The sequence below is a fragment of the Miniopterus natalensis genome, chromosome 19, assembly GCF_054644295.1.
Source record: "Miniopterus natalensis isolate mMinNat1 chromosome 19, mMinNat1.hap1, whole genome shotgun sequence".
Taxonomy (NCBI): Eukaryota; Metazoa; Chordata; class Mammalia; order Chiroptera; family Miniopteridae; genus Miniopterus; species Miniopterus natalensis.
Genome location: NC_142099.1, coordinates 26,846,941 through 26,867,929, shown reverse-complemented (window position 1 = coordinate 26,867,929; position 20,989 = coordinate 26,846,941). Strand labels below are relative to the sequence as shown.

The 20,989-nt window shown below is 40.9% G+C and overlaps 1 protein-coding gene and 1 pseudogene across 2 annotated transcripts in view; one reads left to right on the top strand and one right to left on the bottom strand.

The window, feature by feature from the left end:
- Positions 1 to 20,989, bottom strand: part of KCNH1 (potassium voltage-gated channel subfamily H member 1) — a 264,872-nt gene that overhangs the window by 173,036 nt on the left and 70,847 nt on the right. The gene's annotated exons all lie outside the window — the stretch shown is intronic.
- Positions 11,447 to 11,742, top strand: LOC148090928 (cytochrome b-c1 complex subunit 8 pseudogene; annotated as a pseudogene).

The window sequence follows — 20,989 nt, the reverse complement described above, 5'->3', positions numbered from 1 at the left end:
CTCCTTCCATGCACTGCCAAGTGTCTCCAAAGGACAGTTAACCTGGCTGCCTGCGTCCCGTCTACTTTAGCCTTTGACCCTGGCACCCACCAACAACTTCATCTGCTCTCTCACGAGCCAGGCGCCTAATCAGCAAGTTCAATGACTTTTCCTGATTCTCTAGCACCTGCTGTGAGTGTATGACTCCCTTATTTCTCCTTTCAGTCCAACTTCTCTCCAAACTTCTACGTGCTTAACTACTTTTACTCTGACCTTTGGCGATCTCCACCTGGAAATCGCACTGGCACGCCAAACTCAACACATCTAAAAGGGAAACAACATCACTTCAATACCTTTATTTCGGGTGCATGCTCAACAACAACAAAACCAGAGATCACTTTCCTTGCTTGCGGCCCCTAGACTTACTCTCTTTGTATCTATACTCTTTTTCTATTAATGGAATCGCCCTATTCCGAGACAGACAGACAGACATTCATGCCAACAAAGACTTTTTCCCTCTTTCAACCCCGTATCTTAACTAACCAATGTTAATCGAGCCTATAAAACAAAACTCCTATCCATCTACTCATCCCTTCTCTATTCAAATTTAAATGTCTCCAATACCTTTTGTAATTATTTCTCCATATTTATTTTATGGCAAGAGTAATAAAATTTTTTAAAAAAGTAAAAAAGCCAACTACAATTTCATCAACCGTAGAGTTTAACATTCCATTCCAGGGTAGGCTCAGGATACATAATTTTACACAATTTAATTATAGCAAACATATCATTTTAAAACCTGTTTTCTTTTATTATGAGAATACTGTGCATATTTATTCATGTCAGCCTTTGCAGCTATTTTTGAGTGAAAACATCATATTTTATCATTTTCATATTAACCATTTCAGGTCACTTGTAGAATCCCTGAGATACACGACACACAGAATCATCTCATCTGTTAATAAAGATAGCTTTACTTCCTACTCTCCAATCTGAATGCCTTTAACTCCTTCCCTCCTTCCTTTCCTCCCTCCCTCCCTCAAATCTTAGGGATAAAGCATGCAGTTCTTCACTATTAGGAGGTTAGGTGTGGGTGTTCCACAGATGCCCTTTATTGGGTTGAGGGAATTCCTTTCTATTTATAGTTGTTGAGAGTTGATATCATGCCTGGGTGTTGGATTTTATTGAGTGCTTTTTGCATCTGTCAGAATGATCATGTGGCCATTTCCTTTATTCTAGTAATATGATGCCTTATACTAACTCATTTGGGGATGTTAAAGCAACCACCCATCCCTGGGGAAAAAAAATCCCTTTTGGTCATAGTGAATGATTCGGTTTGCTAATATTTTGTTAAGAAGTTTTGTGTCAGCATTGATAAGAGACACTGGTATATTGTGCTCTTATATTTTTGTCTGTCTTTGTTATCAGAGTACAGCTAGTCTCATAGAGTTTCAATGTGTTCCCTCCTCTATTTCTAAAAGAATTTGTACTATTATTGTCATAGATTTCATATCTACATACATTATATACTCCACATTATTATAATTATTGATTTATACTACCTTATGTTTTATAAGGAAGTTAGAACCAAAATTACAGAAAGATATAGTTAAAAGGTTTTTTTTACTAACCCACATATTTACCATTTCTGACGCTCTTCATTTCCTCCTGGGGATTCAAGTTAACTCTAATGCCATTTCCTTTCATTCTAAAGGACTTCATTTAGTATGTCTTCTAAAGAACCTCTGCCAGGCCCCACCAGGCATGGCTCAGCGGTTGGGCGTCGACCTAAGATCTGGGAGGTTGCGGTTCGATTCTGGGTCGGGGCACAGGCCCAGGTTTCAGGCTCGATCCCCAGTTGGGGGCATGCGGGAAGCAGCCGATCAATGATGACTCTCATCACTGATGTTTCTCTCCCTCTCTCTCCCTTGCTTTCTCTGAAATCAATAAGGATATATTTTGAAAAAATAATAATAAAGAATGTCTGCTAGCAACCCATTACCCGAGTCTTTGTTTGTTGGAAATGTCTTTATTTTACTTTCAGCTATGAAGGACATTTTTGGTGGATATAGAATTCTTGGTTGAATTTGGCTGAATAGAATTTTGTTTTTGTTTTCAACTTTAGCACTTTAAATAGGTCATTCCATTCTTTTCTTGCCGCCTAGTTTCAGAAGAGAAGTCAGCCTTAATCTTATCAATAAGCTCATTAGTCATTTCCTCCTGCAGCTTTCAAATTTTTCACTTTGTCTTTTGCTCTGTCCATTTCTCTTCAAACGTTTTTCTCCCTGTTCTTTAGATCAGATCATTTCTATTGATCTATCTTCAAATTGTATTTCTTTTCCTGTCATTTTAAATCTGTTGTTTAGCCCCTCCAGTGAGTTTTGATTTGTTATTGTACTTTTCAACTTCAGCATTTTAATTTTATTGTTTTATCAACCTTTCCCAGACCCAGTCTGGTATCCAAGTCAGACCCAGTCCCACTCTGGCTGGTTTCTGAAAACAGTTTGGAAGAGAAATGCTCAAAGTCTAAAAGCTCATAATGGAAAAACCTTGGATCTGAAAGCAACATACTCACAACCTCCAGAGGCCACAAGAAAGAAGCGAGCAGAGGGGGCTCAATGGGGAGCATACATTTGAGGTGGACATGTGCAGCTGAAGAAAAGATTTAATTTGATAAATAACTGTAAGCTTTCACAAAACAGCCTTTAACTTTATCTATTACAAAAGCATGTTAAAATCCATCTACACTTGGGCTGGCAAGACAAAACAAAACATAATAATTCTGTTTTATTATTCCCAGTTCTTTATTTATTGAGTCGTTGCTGTCATACCCCCCTTTAGTTCTTTAGACATAGTTCCATTTAGTTCTCTGAACATGTATGTGACTTCTTCGAGTCTTGGTCTGCTAAACCCAATATCTGAGAACACTGAGAGTCAGTTTCAGTGACTGATTTTTTTCCTGAATATGGAGCGCTATTTCTTTGTATGCCTTGTTATGTTTTGCTGAAAACTGGACATTATAGATAATATAATCATAGTAACTCTAGGTACTGATTTTCTCCCCTTGAAGGTTATCGTCATTGTTTATTTAGTAACTCACTTCAGGGAAATCTATGAAATCTGTCTCTCACTATGTGTGGCCATGATGTCGCTGCTGGAATTTTTTTTTTTTAACTATTATTATTCTTGCTTTTATTTTTAAGCCTGAACTCTTAAGGTTCACCCCTCTGCCTGTATAACTTGGCAGCCAGTCAATGACTAGACAGATGAGATGATCAAATACCCCCAGCCCGTACAAGAGGAAATATTAATTAGTGAAATCCAAATTAAAGAATATAATAAAGAGTCATTATATTTACTGTACTACCTTTAGCTTCTGACAAAGTAACACCAAGAGATTCTGGCATAATATTTATTAAAAAATAAAAACATTTATACTTTGGCAACATTATTAACATATCACAAAATGCTAAACTATTTCAGGAATTTGAATTAACTATGCTCTGTCCACCTCTTTCATCTCATTTGCTCTTGAAATGGCTTCCTTCATGGTTGGCAAGCTTTAGTCCAGGCTACGTCTGAAATAATTACTAAATGTGTACGACATGAAACTGGAAGCTGGACGAAGTATGTGACTCAGATGTAAACCCGGTCCCCAGATTCAGGTCACGGCCGCCAAAGCAGCGGTAATGGAGAGAACCAGGTGGACCTGCAGGTCGGAGAAGGGCATCTTCTGTGATGGGTGCTCAGAGGAATCTACCCACTGGCCACAGGCCTTGCTGCCTCGAGCCATCTTTCCAGAACTCACTCACTCTAACATGAGACTTACAGGAAGCATGTTGTTGAAAGCCCAAGGTCCCTACCCTCTAACGCGCTCCCAGGAAGCAGGCAGCCTGGAAGTTTCCTGGAGTAAAGGTCTTGTAAACTAAGAAACTGGAATGTTACAAAAATATGAACGAGAGATGATACAGAACTGGCATGTGCAAACAAACACGTGGGTCAGCCCAGGGAAAAATGAACAAGGTGCACTGTTTTATGATATAACCCAAGGCTGAAAGAGATTCTGTGTGTTGCAGCTGAATTCTCTGGTGAGGAGAAAGGTATAAACAGTAATAAGCAGGGAATGAGTCCATCCAGTTCTCTACTCTGATTTTAGGCTCCCCATAAAGAGGTGGAACCCAATTTATATTGAGAAGCAACAAGACAAGAAACTACGAGAACAGGCATCACAATATGTTAGGCGATACATATATTGCTACCTACTTTTTACCTAGAAAGATACAGAGGCTACTTACAGATGTTACCCTGGTGCTCTGGCTCCAGAACCTATGCATTTTCCATTATGACAGCTTTTTAAATGTTTATTAGGTATCTGGGGAGCCGGTTTCGCGACCATCCCATAATTGGGACTCTTAGGTCCCTTTCTTTCAGTAAGCCTTTGGCCTCCTGGCACAAATCCTTTTCGTGAATGGAGTAGCATGTGCTGATGTCACTCAGATAAGGCCACTCCAGATTTTTCCTAGCCCAGGTAGACAGCACTTTCAGCATATTTAGGCCAGATGGAAACAGGCAGGGAGTCCAACCCATGGCTTATTCTACACATCGACCATGTTGGACTGATATGCCAGGGAACTGACTGCCAAAAAAGAAAGCTGAGCATTAACAATATGATCGCTGCAGGAACATCTATTACAAGGGGCTCCACAGTCCATGAATGAGTCAGAGAAGAGATGAATCACCCTTTATCACACCGTGGCTATATGAAAAGAATCACCAGCATGAAAAGTTAAAAGCCAGAGTTTGGCTTTCTTAATGATTGACTAGGAGTGACTGTGGTGGCTGTCCCAAGTGAGTCATGTCATCAATATTGGGGAAACTTTCTCAATATAAAAATCCCTCGGTTTGCTCATTGTAAATACTATTTCAATTAGGAATAACATAATCTGAAACCAGGTTCTTCTTCTCTCTAATTATGCTCAAATTCCCAAATTCCATCTATATTGTCAAAGGGAAGCAGAAATGGAACCAGCATTTTAGTGACTCAGGCAAAACTTCCTGGGAAACTTCTGAGTTTTTTACACCCCCACCCCCACACACACACCAGAACTGTTCCCTTTGCTCCAACTACCTTCATTTCCACTTAGTTCTCAAACAAAGACTGCTTGGGGACAGAGTAAGGAGCTAAAATTTTCATGGTCTAAGGAAGTGTGTAGGGGAGAGGGGGATCCATATGTATGGACACATGCCTGTGCAAACATGTGTGCCTATGTTTGGTGTGTAGGTTGGGGAGGAGGTGGTTTGAAAGAAGATGTAAAAAAAATAAAATTCATGTCATTCACAGTAACAGCTCAGGAACCAATCAGATGAGAATTAGAAAACCAATCAAGGAGTCAAAAAATCTGATCTTTAGTCCCAGCAGCAATAAAACTTTGAACAAGTCGATGGCTTCTGACCTCTGTCTCCTTTTGTCATAAAATTCTCAACATCCACATAGGGATGTTGAGAATAAAATTAAATAAATGGGGGAAAGGTGTGAAAAGTAATAATAGCTTTATTATTGCAAGACAGGCTGAGAACTGTTTAAAAATTCAGATGGACCTAAAATAAGCAAAGCACAATAACACAAGCCAGCTCCATTGTAATCAGCCATCACCTGGGAAATCCATCTCCTGATAGTGGGATAAATATTTAGAAGTAATACATTTGAAAGTGTTGCCCAAGACATAGTAAATGATCATAATGATGGATTTTGGGAACCTGAACTTGGAATTAGATTCTGTGAGAACAGAAGACCTATAAGCACTTTACACAAATATTTGTTTCATATGTGAAGCTCAGCAGGGTGGCAGTACCCTGTAAGGGACAACAAAGGAAATCATATTCTGACTCTAGAAGAAAAACAAAATAAAATGAAAGCTATGCTTTATGCTGTGCTGCCTGCTTGAGGGTAGACTTAACAACACTCAATAAAGCAAGTAAATTTCACTCACTGCCACGGCAGTGCTGTCCAACCAGTTGTGTGTGTCTCTCTCACGCCTCGGAGACTGATATGCTTAGTACGATGAAAATGAGAGATGGTCAAAGTGTCTCCTTAGGTTTTATCTACAACCAGAGGAGATGCAGAATAAGTGTAGCAAGGTGTCCAACCAAAAATAGAAACTAGGTAGCTCTTTCTTTTTACTTTTTTCTTTTCATACAAAAATGGTGTTACTGTCATATATCTTAGGTTGTTTTTCTAACAGAGTTGGGCAGAGCAGTGGCATTTTCACATCCCCTGTAAGTGACCCTGTGGTCATGGCAAGCCCATCAGGGGCAAAAGAAAGTGAATTGGGGCCAACCTTTGTGTTTCTTGCTCCACACAAGGGTCACATTCTCCAAAGCTGAGGCCTCCTAGAGATGCTGACCTGTGCTGTGGGCGAGATTTTGAACAAATTTCTAATGTGTTTATGAAGCAAAAATAAAGGTAAAAGACACCAAATACTAATTTTGTGAACAGGAACAGACACTGAAACTAATCTGTGGGGGTTCCAGTCAAGATGGCAGGGTAGGTAAATGTGGAACTCACATCCTCCCACAGCCACATCAAAATTATAATTAGCCCTGGCTGGTGATGCTCAAAGGTTAAAATGTCGGCCCAAACTATGAAGAGTTGCAGGCTTGATCCCCAGCCCAGTTGTGTCTCTCTCTTTCTCTCTCTCTTCCTCTCTCCCCCCTTCCCCTCTCTTTCCCTCCCTTCCTCCTATCCACTCTCAATAAAAAATCAATGGAAAAAATATCCTTGGGTGGGGATTAACAACAACAAAAAATTACAACTAAACTATAAAACAACCATCATTCAGAACCACCTGAAATCTAGCTGATCAGAAGTCCTACAACTAAGGATATAACAAAGAAGCCACATAAAGACTGGTATGAGGGGGGAGACAAGGAACAGGCTGGTCTCACATACATGTGTGGTGGTTAAATATAGAGAGGGATATCTGGGCTGTAGAGATCCCCCCTGAGGAGTGAGAGGTCCCAACCCCACACCAGACCCCACAGCCCAGGGTCTCAGTGCTAGGAAAAGAAATCTCCATAAACCAACAGGTATTGTGGCTGAGTGAGATGGAGGGCTTCTAGAGTCCCAGGCATTCATTTTAAAGGGCCCACCCACAGACTTATTCAGACTCACTTGCTCTGAGCTCTAGCCCCAGGAGCTAGAAAAGCACCAGGGATGTACAAGGAGGAACTAATATGTCTGGGAGAGAGCTGGGGCGCTTTCTCCCAAACAGAAGTGTTGGCAGAGACCATTGTTCATTTTCTGAGCCCTCCCCCAACAGGGACAGCAGGTGGGCATCATATCAAAGTCTCCATCAACCTGGCTAACACTGTTAGCCCTGCCTGGGTGATTGAGACCCTGCCCTACCCGACTCATAGGCCCACCCAAGTTGTTTTTAGTAACTTCCACAGGAATGGCCTATCTTGGCTTGTGCTTCAGACTTTCCTAAAATCTCTCAAGCAGGCAGCATCTGACCTCAGTGTGCCCCCATACCTCTTGCTAAGTGGCCCCAGGCCCCACATTAACAGCAGCCAGCCTTGGTTTGCAGCTTGACCTCCTGGGCACCTCTAAGCCCAGCACAAGTAGCAGCCACCTGCAGATTGCTTTATAGGTCAAGCCCAGTGGTTCCACGCAGAACATAGATGGTGGCTAACCTTGGCTTGCACCTCCTGAGCCATCTCCACAAGTGATACACTCAAGGGGCAGATTCAGTGGGCACCAGAGCCACAAGGAAGTAAATCCTGCTCTGTGGGGTAGGCCCCTGCAAAGCTGATCCTCCACAGTGGTCACTGCCAGTCCTTTCAGCCTATTGGCCTGAGGGTAAATCCCTCCCATTGACAAGCCAACAGTAATCCAGGCTCAACTACAACAGAAGGGTGTACACAGCCCACATCGGGGTGGGGGGGGGAGCACCTGGAGTACACAGCTCGGGTGATCAGGGAGAATGTGTCACTGGCCCCTACAGAAACCTACTACATAAGGTCACTCTACCAAGCCTGGGATGTAGCAGTTCTACCTAATACATAGAAACAAACACAGGGAGGCTGCCAAAATGAGCAGACTAAGAAACATGTCCCAAATGAAGAAAAAGAAAAAAACTCCATAAAAAACTACACAAAATGGAGATAAGCAATCTATCAGATGCACAGTTCAAAACACTGGTTATAAGGATGATCAATGAACTTAGGGGAAGAGTAGATGAACACAGTGAGAACATCAACAAAAAGAGAGGAAACAAAAATGAAACTAGAAAACATAAAAAGGAGCCAGTCAAAACTGAAGAACACATTATAGGGAATCCACAGTGCAGTAGATGAAGCAGAGGATCAAGTCAGAGATTTTGAAGATAAGAAAGCAAAAAACAATCAGGACAGCAAAAATAAAAAAGAATCCAAAAAAATGAAGATAGTATAAGGAGCCTCTGAGACAACTTCAAGCCTACCAACATTCACATCATGCAGATACCTGAAGGGGAAGAGATAGAGCAAGGATTTGAAAACCTATGTGAAAAAATAATGACAGAAAACTTCCCTAACCTGGTGGAGGAAAGAGACATACAAATCCAGGAAGTACAGAGAATCCCAACAAGATGAACCCAATGAGGCCCACACCAAGACACATCATAATTAAAATGCCAAAGGTTAAAGGCAAAGAGGGAATACTCTTGAAAGCAACAAGAGAACAGCAGTTAGTTTTCTACAAAGGAGGTCCCATAAAACTGTGAGCTGATTTCTCAACAGAAACTTTGCAGGCCAGAAGAGATTGGAATGAAATATTCAAAGTGATGGAAAGCAAAGACCTACAACCAATATTACTCTACCCAGCAAAGCTAGCATTTGGAATCAAAGGACAGATAAAGAGCCTCCCAGATAAGAAAAAGCTAAAGAAGTTCATCACCACCAAACCAGTATTACAATGCTATGAAGTACAAATTGGTAGCTACAGAATAGTTACGGGGATGTGAAGCACAGCACAGGGAATATAGTCATTAATAATGAATAGTTATGTATGGTGTCAGGGGGGTACTACTAGATTTATCAGCATGAACACTTAGTAAGTTACATCATGTTTAATCACTGGGTTGTACACCTGAAACTAATATAAATCTGTATGTCAATTATAATTGAAAAATTAAAAATTATTTTAAGTAAAAAAAAAAATCTGTGAATTTTTTGTTATCACCATGAGCTGAGATTTGTTTCCCCAGCTGGTATATACACAAACAAATCCAGTATTACAGTCTATTCATTTAGTTTCTTAAATATCGGGTTGATTCTGACATCTGTGTCGCCAGCCACAACAGTGCTGTCTTTAAGGACACATTCCCCAAAATACCAAGTGAACAGAGCCATATACTGCATAAGCCCTAGTGCCTCTTAAAATCAGGCTATTAATAAAGGTTTCCTTTGACACTGAGAAACAAAACTGGAAAAACAAACTAAAAAGTAATTGTGATCTAGAGCATCTTACGTGCAGCACCTTAAGAGACTAAAAACAGTCAAAGTTCCCAGATGCTCTGAAAGACATTGAGCTACTAGGATAGTCCAGAAGTATTAAGATGCCTGTGCTTGAATAAAACTCCATCTTACCTGAGGAGTCACTTATCCCATTTTCCACTCTCACATTTTACTGCTTGATTTTTATAAGGGGCACTCCGTAACCAACTCAATTTATTTTTAAAGCTTCCAAGTGCTTTCTCTTCCCCAGTCTTACTATTTCCTCCGTACCATTACAGAAAAGCTGTGTGTTATGAACATGCAGCCCTGCTCTGCATATCCAGCTGCCTGGGAAAATACTCGGCTCTTCTATATTTAATGTGTCTTTCTTGCTGATTCTTCAGGGTGCAAATCTCCCCCACCACACCTAATAGGCATGATGGATTACATTCCATTTTAGCTAATGCCAACCTATAACTAATTACAGCAGCTTTCTCAAATCAGGCTGGAGTTACTGCCTTGTCAGAGTGCCCTTTATAAACCACCTGTTTCTGCAAATTTACACAGCAAGTATGAGAGAATTCAATTGTAAATATGAGAAGAGGCTATACTGACTAAGCTGCCATCATTAGGATCTCTGAGTCCTACCTATTGAGGGAGGAAGACTGTAGATCCTTGGAATGAAGGAAGAAGAAAAAATATTGTAATATTCCAGAGGGACCAGCGGGCCATTGACTCACTATACTGTTATTCTAGGGAAATCTGGCAACCAGATTCACAGTAACCTGGACAAGTTGCTGTGTTACTATTCCAAGTGTGACCTTGGGCAAGGTACCCTCTCTGGACCTGAAGTCCCCCATCAGGAAGATGGGGGCAGCAGCACAGCTCGGTGGAAAGAAAATGGGCTCGTTAGTTAGGCAAATGTGGTTTCTAAACCCAACTCCATCCCTAGGAGGCTCTATGAGTTGCAAGTAAGTTACTTAACCTTTCTCAGCCTTGGTTTCCTCATCCGCAAAACAGAAGAAGTGACGACTACTTTGCACAACTATAAGAAGTCAAAGTGATACTGTTTATGGAACATGGGCAGAGTGCCAGGCACATATTAGGAACTCAATAAGTGATAACTGTTATTGCTTCCATGATCAATATTCCATCCATTCTGATTACGAGAATAAAAAATGAGATTTCATAGAGAAAAGAGCTACAGGAAAAAATGTAAAGTGCTAAAGCATTATATTATGGAGTTTAGAGCCGCACAATCACTTGGACAATCTATGTGTTGCTCTAACAACATAAAGTATGGGAAAACGGGCACGATAACTATGTGAAATGTTCCCCAAAGGTCCTGACTTTGGTCCCTACTGGATAAGATGATATAAAAGCAATCCCCCCTGCTGGACGAAAATAGTGTGTATCACCATCAAAAGTGTGCCTGGGCCTGGCCAGTGTTGGTTCAGTGGTTGAGTTTCAACCTATGGACCAGGCAGTCAGGGTTCGATTCCCGGTCAGGGCACATGACCAGGTTGTGGGCTCGATCCCCAGCAGGGGTCGTGCAGGAGGCAGCCGATCAATGATTCTCTCTCATCATTGATGTTTCTATCTCTCTCTCCCTCTCCCTTCCTCTCTCTGAAATCAATAAAAACATGTATTTTTTTAAAAAGTGTGCCTGGGACTCAGTGCCTCACAATCCAGCCTAATATTACCTTTAAGGCCTCTTCTCCTACTTCTTCTTCACACACTATGCTCCAGCCCCCTACAGGGCAGCTGCCATGCCCTGAACACACACCTGTCAATACCTCCAGGCCTTGGCTGTAACTGTTTGCTCCGCCTACCTCCTAATACTACTTTCCTCTGGTTGGAAACTTCCTAGTCTTTGGCATTCTTGACTCCTCTCTGAGACTGACCAGCTTCAAGATGCACTACTCTGGGATCCTACCAGAAGCGGCAGACAAAGGCCAGTGGATCCCACAACTGTGGAGGCACCACCACTACCATGGGCTATGGCATTGGGAAATTGGCCCTGACAAGGCATGTGACCATTTACAGCTTGTCGCCTTCAGAACAGCGTGCTTCAGCAAGGGCATCCCCAACCTGCTGTGCAGCATTCGGGGGTCCATCCTCTGTGTACCACCAGCCATTTGTACCATTTATCTAGTCCACACCTCGGGGACCCAGGGATTTGAGAAATCCAAGAGGAAGAATCCAGCTGCCTATAAAAATAACAAAAGAGCAACTCATCTAAAGAATGGCTCCCTGCCTGAAAGAGGAGGCTACATTGTAGTGTCTTGAAGACACAATAAACTTCTTATGGGCTGAAAACAAAAAAAAAAGGTATACTTCTGGCGACCCTCAACAAACAGGCAGTCTTTTCAAAGAGCCATCTTTTACACTGAGACATTTGTTTCCACCTCTGTTTCCTGTGAAAAGTTTAAAAACCTAAACATCTTTATATGTTTTCCACATTTTAAGCTCCATTTAGTAAACTATAGCACAAGGAAATCTAGTATCAATATTAGCTCAATCATATCAACAGATATCAAAAGTAGGCCAAGACATCCAGCTAAGTTATGACATTAAAGTCCTTAGTGGATTGTTGGCATCCCAATTCAGAACCATCCTAACCGTGACAGTAGAGAAAACCTGCTTTGTCACAGTGTCATGTGTCAAAACAAGACTTCTCCCTCTAGGCCCATCTTCCTATTGGCCCATCTGCCACCTTCCTCATGAAATCTCCTATAGTGCCCATTTAACAGCTCCTTCCTCTGTGCTCTCAGAACACCTCCAAGCACGTCTGCACCCATTCATTCACTTGCCCAACACTTATCATGCGTTTAACAGACGTAAGAGGTTCTGGAGAAACTAAAGATTCAAAGATATTCCAGCTGGATCAAAGATATTCCAAGATCCGGCAAAACGGAAAAAGCAGATAAGGGCCAGGATACCAGTAAGGCTACTACCAGCCGAACAAGAAAGTTTCCAAATGTTTTGAGGTGACTCCAAATGCTAGTCAGGAGCTGGGCTGCCTACAGAAGAACATCTGAGGAGCACGTTAAAGACAGGAATTTCGGAACTCAGATTCAATAGACTGGCGGGTGGGGGGTGGGGGAAGAACCTGAAGATATGTATTTTCAACAGGCAACCTAGGTGATTTTAATGTGCAGTTGGGCTGTCCCTAGAACCAGAAGGCAGAATGAGTCCTCAGCACTACCCTCCTGGTCTGGCCTTTAGAGTTGACTCTACGCAAAATCTCTCCTATGATTGGGACCTGTCGCTTTTAGCCAAGACTCCAAATGGGGTGGAGTGTGAACAGTCATCAGGTGGTTCAAGGTTACACATATCCTCAGGAATAGAGATAAGCTTCCCAACAGCAGTACTTCCTGGGCCCTGTATCATTGTGAGGTTAGTAACTGCTCTTTTAGATCATTTTCTGGACCAACAACAATAATAGCAGTGCTAGTTACTAAGTGCTAGCAATGTGCCAGGCACTGCACTAGTCTACATACTGTATCTGATTTAATCCCCACAACACCTGGCAAGATAGACACTGCCCTCATTAAAGGTAAGAATGCCAAGGTTTAGAGATGCTAACGAAAGTGCCCAAGGTGACAGCTAGGAAGACAGACTCACATAAGCAATTGGCAATTTCATCATGAAACATATTGCTGTTTACCACCGACAACTCCTTCTGCCAATCTCTGGCTACACCTTTCTTGCAGACCAGGCTCAAACCCTCTGCCTGAAGAAATAATATTTCCTTTAAAAATCCCCCAAGCACTGAACACAGAGCTCTATTTCTGGTGCTGTTCAACCGATAAGTTGTGAATAAATAGAGCTGAGGTCGTACATTTCTGTCATACCTTTTCCCGAAGAACACAAAACACATCCATATTTACTATCTCATCGCTTTAAAAAACACACACAGCACTTTTATTGGATTGAGACATATAAATAAGGGGCTCTGTAAAACATTTAAAATGACATTATTTATAGGGTCCCACCCATTCTTTCCTCTCAGTGTTGTCATGCTGTTTGTTGCCTTTCCTATTCAAATAGAATCTTTTTATTTTTATATATCCATTTCAAAGAAATCTAGTCATATAAATGTAATTTTAAAACGGGAAGTGTCCTCTACTGCTTAGCACTCTTTATGTTCTATTTTTTTCTTTATGTTTCCCCTTAATGAGGTTTCATCTCTCTTTCCTAAGCAGCCCCAAATGGATCTGACAATCTGGTTACAACACACCTAAATCTACACTCATTATTTGCACTACTTTCCTGGGTCCATTTTTGGCCCATTGGGCCATTTCGTCATCTCTGGTACTGCCGTCTTTTTTTCTGAGACAGGCCACACTTTCAGAAACTCCGTGCTAGGCCCTCACCCCACGTGGCCACATCTGACAGTGGAGACTCTTCTCTCTTGCTCACCAAAGTTTACTAGTGATCAGCCCCCACTGCTGCTCCCAGGATTATAACAATTGGAAATGCATGCACTGTTCTGATTCACGTTGATTTGCTTAATAGGAAAACATATAACAAATAACAAGGAGAGACAGTATTTGTAAGGGACTTTTCTTGATCATCTCATATCACTCTATTAGCGAGTTTCTCATTCAGCCTAAAGGAGTAATTCTCACACACTCTAATTTCCAATACCACACTCATGAAGTCAATTAATAAGCACTGAGCACCATCCTTGCCTTCAAAACTTTCAACATATTAAGAAGGGAGCAGCACACAGAGAGAAACTATTACTTCTTAGAGGAAGACTTAGTCTTTAGTTCTTACGAAAGCCTCTCCATCGGACAGTCAATGCTGTCTTGTCTCCTAACCAACACCCCAAGATACACTTCAGCAATCTCCAAACCTGTGTCTTATCCACAGAACTTTCCTACGCCTGGAGGAATACATCTGACATGAATTCCCTGAGAAGCTTTCATTTTCAAAACCCTTTGGTATAGTTTCCACATTATTTGGACTACATTTTCTACATAGTGTGGCCATGGCAAGCTGTTGTTGGTATGGGCTGGATTGTTCCAACAGAAGCCACAATCCTATAAGCTAAATCGAGCCCATAGTCTACGGTGAACTCAAGATTAAACAAAGCATCACCCAAACATTCAATAATTCCGGAACCTCATTTGAGAAGACAAGATTGGTTCTATCACTCTCTAGCTATGTGGCAGTGACCTCTCTGTGCCTTGGGTTCCATCAATAGTCAGAAGGTAACATATATAAAAACCTGTATTTACAGAGGTTTTGTGAGGCTCAAAGAAAAGTGAAAACAAACAGAAGAGAACACCACATAAATATTAATTACTTTAGTATTAGGGAAGAGAGTCTCTTCCAAAGTATTAGGGCAGAAGGCCTCTTCTAAACTTTAAAAGGCAATAAAATAATTAAAAGGAAATGTTAATTAACTCAAAACACAGACTTGCCAACATTCTCCTGTAAACATACCAGATATCTGCTCCTGAACAGCTGGTAGCAATCACATCAGAAGGACACCACCAATTAACTGTTCAGCATTTTACTTAAAATAAAAACATACTTTCCGCAGACTTCTTATTTTCTTACTATCCTGAATTGTGTGATCTCGATTCGCTCTTTCATCATTTTCCTCATTCTGCCAATTATTGAATGCCTGCTATGTGCAGTCACTATGCTCAGTGCCACAAACTGCAAAGGAACAGGACACGATCCCTTTGCTCCAGTTGAACTGAGTTTGAACTAACTAATGTAATAAGATTATACAACTACAGCATGAATATCCTTTGGCTTGCGCGTGCATAGGACACCGTAGGAACGCAGAAAAGGAAGTACCCACGGCTGCCTGGAAGAGTCTTCATGAAAAACATGCCATCTCTTTAGGGTCCTAAAGGATGGGCCCCTTTCCAAGTCCTCATGGGAAAAGCACAGGCTCCACAAAGGGGAGAAGTCAATGCCTCCGGCTAGTGCAGACGTGTAATCCAAGCCATTTGGAAACAACGCGGGGCTGCGGATTGTCTAAACTCTCCTTTTTTACATCCAAAGCCCTTCACAATTGGCTTCTACCTAACCTAACATTTCCATGTTAGTAGATGCTAGGAGACACAGAGCATACTGGCTGAAAGTGTATTCAAATCCTACCCTGAGATTACCAGTAGTGCTACGTTGGGCAAATGACCATGTCTCTGATCAGGCCTCACTGCCCTCATCTGTAAGATGAGATGATGATATGCCAAACTCATAAGATTCCTGTGAGAGTTCAAAAGATAGATAGGGTGTGTAAAATATTTAGCATTTATTAAACATTTATGAAGTCCTCAAAAAATATTTGTTACTGTAGCCAAGACTGCTAATTGTTTATCCAATATTCATTTCCCTTTCTTCCTTACCAGGCACCCTCTATTTTGTTGGGGCACAATGTACTAAGCTAAAAGGTACACTTCATTCCCTTACAGAGGGGTGAAACTATGACACAGTTCTGATCAATGAGATATAAGCAGAAGTCATTGAATAGACTTCCAAAAAAACCTTTAAAAGGGGAACAGGTTCAGGCAGCACAAGCTCTTTGCCCTCTGCCATTCTTTCTTTTTCTTACGTGAAACATGTGGGCTTGATGCCTAGAGCTGGAGCAGCCATCCTGTGACCACGTGGAAAGAGCAAGAGAATCATAGACGTCTCAGCCCAGGCAAACTTAAGTCATTGAATCAATACTAGCAATTGTCTACTGATGGGAGAAAAAAATTAAACCTCTATTTCCAGTATTTCCAGGCCCTATTGTTTAGGTTTTCTGTTACTGTTAGCTAAAAATATTTGTGTGTGTGATAATATATATAATACTATATATATATTTTATACACACACACACAGTTGAGCCTTGAACAAATGAGCGGTTAGGAGCACCAATCACCCACGCAGTCTAGAAGAAGACCCATGCCTATATAGACACTTGATATGTGGAAGGTTGGAGTGCAGACAATTGAAGAAAGGATGGTATTTTCAAATGACTGGCCTTAGGTCAACCAGATATACATATGGACAAAAATATTAAACTTTTTAGCTTATGTCATACATAATAATCAGTTCCAAGTGGATTTCAGATCTAAATGTAAATAAAAAACAAAAACTTTGCGGAATATAATATAGAAAAATATCTTCATTAACTAAAGAGTATGAAATTTAAACAAGACACAAGAAGGAAAGATTGATAAACTGCTCTAATAAAATTAAGAATTTCTGTTTATCAAAATACACCTTTGAGAGGAAATAGGAAAGCTATACAGTGTAGAAAATATTTACAGCACATACAATGCACAGAGGGCTCATAGCCAGACTATATGGAGAAGTTCTACAAATCACTTTTGTTAGAAGAAAATCTATTGTAAATGGACAAAGAGACTACACAGGCACTCTATAAAAGAAAAAGAACAAAAATTTATAGAAAGATGCTAAACTTCTTTAGGAAATAGAAAAATACAAATAAAAACTACAATGAGAAACCATTAGATTAGCTAGAACTAAGCAAACTCAAAAAAACAAAGAACAGTGCTGGCAAGAAAGCAAAGCAGGGAAATGTTCACATATTGCAACCACTTAGTACAACCACTTTGGACAACTGCTGGGCAGTATTTGCTAAATAATATATGTAACACCTATGGCCCCCAAATTCTATTATTTCTAATAGAAATGAGTGTACTAAGAGTATGAATAAGAGTATTCATTAAATAAAAAATAAGCTAAATGGAACATCAACAGTAGATTGAATTAATAAATTGTAGCGTATTCATAGAGTAAGCTACATGCAGTAATGACAATGAACTAACCACTAATACATTCAAAAATGTGCATGAATCTCTCCAAAGTAGTACTGAACAAAATAAGACAATATAAAAGAATACATTATAGTCTCATTTCATTTCTATAGGCAAGGGTAGTGGGTACTTCTGGGGAGGAGGAAAGGAAAAGTGATTAGGGGAGAGATGGGATGTCTGAGGTGTTGGAAATGCTTTCTTTCTTAACTTAGATGATGACTACATAGACGTTTGCTTTGGAGAAATTCACTGAGAAGCACATTTCTGTTTTAAGCACTTTCCTATATATGTTATACTGCAAAATTTAAAAAATGAGGAATGTGACACTTTTATTTATAAAGATAGTCTCTATGGCATTATTATAATTATTAAAAGTTTTTTAAGAAGGAAATTATCTAAACAGATATAAAATAAATATGTCCTTAAAATGGACTATCATGTAATCATTTAAACTCATGTTTTAAAAGAACATTTAATGTCATACTATTTAATGTCATAAAACGTATTGTTTAGACAATAAAGTGAGCTATAACTCACTACATACAGTATAATTCCATTTTAATAAAGTGCATGTAAACATATATATGCACATATTCCAAGGAAAAATAACTTGAAACAATATATAGCAGGTACTCAAATAATATAATTTTGTTCAATGTTGTTTTGTAATATCATTGATGAGATGCTGTTAGGAACTCAACTCTTGTTTATGTCAATCAGCCTATGGTAAAATTGGTTTTTATACATCATTTCACATAAAATCACAGGACTTACAGACAATGTTAAATGAGGACTTACTGTATGCCAAAATGTTAACAATGAGATAAAATTATAGGCAACGTTTATTCCTTCATCTGTATTTTCTAAATTTTTACAGGCAAAACATAAAAAATTGAAGGGAAAAAAATATTTTTCTAAAGATTCAGAAGCTCTCTGCTGTACCCATTAGTCTGGCTTCACTTGGAAGCACATCCTCAAAGCCAACTATTTCTCCTCTGAAGCCTGAAGCACACAGTCTCAGAAGCGAGCATGTGGCCTCCAGAGTTGAGCATCACATGATAACACGGGAAGAAACCACTAGGTGTCTGCATGATTCCAAGACAGCTGCCAATCAGGGTTCCCATCATTAGAGCCAGACACGGACCTTCTGCTGCCCTCTGAGAGTTGCACTTGAGTTAAGAGATTCACTAACAGGTCACCGGCTAATATTTCATTAACATCTGTCTTACTTCACAAATAAAGATTTAACCAAAGAAAATTTTCCCCAGCCCCATATACAATGCCTGGAGCTTAGTTTTTTCTGCTCTCATGTGGTCCTTTCCCTTCCCCACCCATCAGAGTTCCACTCTCTTCCAACACCTTCCTAAACAGGCTTTCTTTTTTTCTGTTTTTCATTTCCCAGGAAGCCTTCTCTAATCCACCTAACCCAAATCTGCTGAGAATCTCCTCAGACTGTTCTGTCCTAAGGCGAGCATCTCCTGTGTGAATAGGCTAGCTGGTGGTGCTGGCTGTCCCAGGTTACAGAAGGAAGAAAGCTCTTGGCTCCAAGCCTCAGGGCACCAGAGTTGTGACCCAGGAGATACTGTGCTTGGCCCCATCTTTCCCTTTGCACTCCCACACTCCAGTGGCAATAAGCAGTATGATTTCCTTATGAGAAGGGATATGCTTGTGAATTATAATTCCATCTTTAATTCATAAAGCACACCGGCCAATCACCCACAAAGCACCGGAATAATCCTCATTTGGCTTCTGCTTTGGCATACCCTTTCCAAGCCTTAGGTCATCCAGTGTTCAGACCTCTTGTTCTCTAACCAGTTTAACTAATATGCAAACATATTCCCAAACAGCCTCCAAAACAGGCTAGATTATTACCAACAGACTAGAGAGTGACGCAAACAAAGGCCATCTACATAAGTGAAACAAGTTGAGCCAAAAGGGATCATGTGCGTGGCTTAAATCATGGAGCTGGGCTATATCTGCAGGGCTGAATTCACGACTGCTGGCTTTAGCAATTTGGGTGGGTCTAATCCTCAAACTTTAAGAGCCCCCACCCCAACACCCACACCCACACCCCAACCGCACACACACAGATGCCAAAGCCACCATGCCTCATTCCCCTCTTCTTTGGTGGTCTCCACTGGGACACAATCCCATTGGCATACTTAGGAGAACACCAGAGAAAATTCAGCTCTGTGCGTTTTTTTATAAGAAGTGAGTCAATAACTGCTTCTTTCTCCCCACACTCTGCCATCTCAGATGAGTGGCTCCACAACAGAGTGTGGTGAAAAGACAGCGTGTAGTGAATGTGGACCCGCCAGGCCGTTAATCAGAATTCTCCAGGGAGGGAATTGTCCCCCAGCCTAATCCAGGTTCAACAGGTGTGGTGCCCTTCATGACCTCTCCAACCCCAAAGCCCCACCAGCCTTTCATGCCCACTCACTTAACAGTGCCTTTTAACAAAAAGGCCTGGGCCTGGAAAACTGTGCAGGTCTGTTCCTCGGCGAGTATCTTAAATCGCCCTTCTCATCATTAATGTAGTTGCTTTGGGGAAGGCACAGCTGCCCACTTCCCCATACCCAGTGCCCAAGTTCCCCAGCACAACATCCAAGCCAAGGGGTGAGCCACACACATCAGGAGCTTCTTGGCCAGTTTTGACTCAACTGTGTCCTTCGGTGTTTCATCTCTAATTTATCAAATCTGTCACCACTAAGAATAGAGAAGGGGACTCATTACTACTGTGACCATTTGCTGTGCCACTGCGAGTGAGTCATACTCCCCCTGAGTCTGTTTCCTTATTTGTGAGTTAAGAGGGTTGAAACTGAATGACCTCTCTGATCCCACTGGGCTGTCCAGTAGGTTTACTTATCATGAGCTGCTATATGCCCCCAAATCACCCCCCTTCCTCCCCACCACACCACACGTAGGAGGTCAGTGTGCTGGGCCTCCCATTTTTACAACCAGTCTAGAGGTGAGACTAATGCAGATGAGATGTTAGAACTCACTAGACTTTGCAGCTCGTGGGAAGCCAAATAATCCACTACCCAAATGCCATGCCTTGAGGCAGGTAAGGTAGCCTTAGCCCCAAAATGTAGATAGGAAAACTGTAATCCAGAAAGGCTAAATGCGATGAACAAGGTTCCCAGCTGTCCTAATAGGTGACACCAAGAGGACTAGAAGCCAAATCTCCAGTTTCCTCACACTGACCTCCCCCAACACCACCACAATTGTTACGAAAAGGCCTTATTTCAGATGCAAGCCAAAGCTTTAAAAAAAGCTAAATGTGAAATCAAGTGTTCGCAGAAGCAAATTGTAGCTGTAGCCACTTAATATTTGTATCATTATTTATGATCAAGAGATGGCAGTAAGAGCCTTGATGTTATACCTTTTTCCAACTAATGATGTTTTTACTACCTGCAATCTAGTTCATGAATCTGGAAATCAGAAGCCATGTCAGGGGCATTCACAATTAACGGTAAGAGTTCCAACCCAGCAAACAGTGCCTGGGGAGAAGCTCTCTGCTCTGTCGACCTACAAGATGATCTTGTCACATTTACATATGTGTTTATAGCTCTGTCAACATTTAACAAGAGCCCGTGGAAGCCGAAGAATGGTTCTATTTATGAGAAAAACTTCAACGACATTGCTATAAATAGTAAATGGTTTAATTTTAAAACCCAAGTGGTTTTTTAAAGTTAAATTTCATTTCCCATATGTGTGTATAAGAAGCCCTTTTAGGTTGAAAT